The sequence below is a fragment of the Anneissia japonica genome, unplaced genomic scaffold (assembly GCF_011630105.1).
Source record: "Anneissia japonica isolate Jap-2015-1 unplaced genomic scaffold, ASM1163010v1 scaffold1118_len251929_cov158, whole genome shotgun sequence".
NCBI classification, from domain to species: domain Eukaryota; kingdom Metazoa; phylum Echinodermata; class Crinoidea; order Comatulida; family Comatulidae; genus Anneissia; species Anneissia japonica.
Genome location: NW_022730222.1, coordinates 48,789 through 51,599, shown reverse-complemented (window position 1 = coordinate 51,599; position 2,811 = coordinate 48,789). Strand labels below are relative to the sequence as shown.

The window sequence follows — 2,811 nt, the reverse complement described above, 5'->3', positions numbered from 1 at the left end:
CTATATTAAAAATCTATTAAAACTATATTAAAAATCTATTAAAAATATATAAAAAAGCTATAAAAAATTTATAAAAACTCTATAAAAATATATTAAAACTATATTAAAAAACTTAAAAATCTATAAAAATTATATAAAATAACTATGAAAATTCTATTAAAAATCTATAGAAAGTCTATGAAAATTTTATATTAAAAAACCTTTATAAAACTATAGAAAATCTATAAACAATTTTATAAAAACCACAATAGATCTATAAACATTTTATAGAAAAAAACCTATAAAAATACATTAAATATGCGAATAGAAATTCTATACAATTGTATAGAAAGTGTATATAAATTGAACGATTTTATATAGAAAATCTGTGTATTCTATAAAAAAAAAAAAAAAATGTGGGTGTTAAATTCAACTTTAACTGGCCCCAATTTCAATTGGTTTGCAATGGTCCCAGTTTCAATTGGTAACAATGGCTTTAATCAACTTCTGCAGACTTACAAAATACACTATGAGTTCATATACAAACCATAATTTCTTTAATTAAAAACACCAACAAACATCATACGATAGGGACATTACTTCCCATGGGTCTCATTTACTAGCATACCCCTTTTTATATTATCATTTTGCTAATGTCTTACTGCTAAACATATTGTACCTCAAAATCAAGGCTATTCTAGAGTTCTTTGCTTTTACAGTCCGGTTTAAATAAGCATTTTTTTCGTAATGTAGTCCTATTATAAGAGTTATTATATAAAACAATATTCAAGAACCATTTGTGTTACAGGCTGTCTCTTATACACATCTAGATGTGTATAAGAGACAGCCAGTACCCTGGGGTAGCACCCCCTTCCCCTGCTTGTCTTTAAAGATGTACTGGGTTTTTCAATATGCACAAACTTGCATGGTGTCCGATGGTACCAAGCTAAATTAGTATGAATTATGCCGTTGAACAAATCTAGTTTGAAATATTAAATCACTGTGACTTGTACTAACATTTCTCGGAGTTTCACTCTTGCTGAAAGATATAACAAACAAAATCTTTAAAAAGAATAATAATGGTAAACTTATACAGTATATAGAGCGCATATTATAGAAACTGCTATTAAATGTATTACATCCCCTTATTATTGTATTAAAATAGGAGTAATATACATATATGTAGCTATTGACAGACTAGTACAGTAGTTACTTCTTTTTTAATCAAAAGAAAATTATTATTTTGTTTTTTTTTAGTTTTCAAAACAGCTTAGCCTACATTACAATTTCAATATCTCTTAAGGCCTATAATAGGCCTAATATATACACATTTGATTGATTTGATTAAACCCTTTAGTAAGTCAGGTAATTTTCTGTCCTTCACAGATACGTCTTCAAACAAACATTAATGCTTTCCTACTACAATGATTGAGTTGACTGGATTGAGTTTTCACTTACAGTAGTTACCGAGACTTGAGTATCCTGAAATAAAGTCACCATTTATGTTGTTAGTATAGGCCTTTTGATTACATTAACTTTCTCCAAATAATGATACAATTCTTTTTTTACCCCCCCCCCCCCCCACCACGGTTAACCGTAAACCGATTATTTAATAAAGCACTATAGAATGTCAGGTAATTTTCTGTTCATTCACAGATACGTCTTTAAACAAACATTAATGGTTTCAACTACAAATTTGAGTTGAGCGGATTGAGTTTTCACTTAATTACAGTAGTAACTGAGACTTGAGTATCCTGAAATAAAATCACCACTTATGTTAATATAGGCCTAGATTTGATACATTAACTTTCTGCAAATAATGATACAATTCTTTATACCACCCCCTCCCCGGTTAACCCTAAACAAATTATTTTATTAAAGCATCGCATGGACGTAGATTAGTGAGGACACGTCCCAAATGCAATTTACCACTCTTCTTATGGCATGCTGGGTCACTATGGGGCAATTAACTTACAGCTTGGCTAGGCCAAAAAAAGGTCCATGTTCTATGCCTAGCCCTATATCCTCAATGGCCTAGAGAACCTCAGTTCTGTCTGTCTCTGTACGGCGGCTAGGCTAGTATTACCAGTACAGCTAGCTTAGGCTGGGCCAGGCCTCTTCATTCAAGCCTTCATCTAAATACTCTAGGCCTAGGAGGCGGCTAGCGGTCTGCTAGAGTAGTAAACTAACTAAATAATAAAACAAAACCAACTCTTACCAATTGATAGTGAATACAGTACTGCTAAAATACTTCCAAGGAGTATGTTTATAATTGCCTAACATCATGAAAGTCCAGAGAAAAATTCAAAATACTACCGCTTCCGTTGGCTCTACATGAAGTGACAATTCAAATCAGCTGATTTGACTTGATGAAGTGACCAATCAGATTTGTGCAATTCGACACTAACATTAATTGGTTGGTAGGTGGGCTATCACAGTAAACAGGTTAGGCTGTTGGTGAATAGGTGAGGGATAAGTTTAGGGGACTACAGACCCGCTCCCCCCCCCCTCTCCCCCCCCCCCATAAAGTTGCCATAAGGCTACCAATGTATTAGCGGTTCCAGAAATTTTTCTATAGAGAAACAATTTTACAAATTATAAACGTTTCCATAGAGTTTTTATATATATTTTATATATATTTTCTATAGACTATTAAAAGTTACAGTTTTTAAAATGATTGTGTTTAGAATATTATACAGTTCTGCAGAATATACTAAAAATAAATAAATTTATATTGAAATTTCATATATGTTATTACTCTATATAGATTTTATATGTTCCTATAGAGATAATCCCTATAAAATTGTTATAATACATTTTAAATAATACAGG

General features: G+C 31.2%; 1 long non-coding RNA gene across 1 annotated transcript in view; it reads right to left on the bottom strand.

The window, feature by feature from the left end:
- The window catches only part of LOC117114798, a 7,621-nt gene extending 5,294 nt beyond the window's left edge, over window positions 1-2,327 (bottom strand). The window contains exons 1-3 of the long non-coding RNA XR_004446448.1: window positions 2,198-2,327; window positions 1,438-1,461; window positions 997-1,018 (exon numbers count right to left, since the gene is read on the bottom strand). This is a non-coding gene — a long non-coding RNA (uncharacterized LOC117114798). The remainder of the gene's footprint in view (window positions 1-996; window positions 1,019-1,437; window positions 1,462-2,197) is intronic.
- Between the last annotated feature and the right edge of the window lie 484 nt (window positions 2,328-2,811).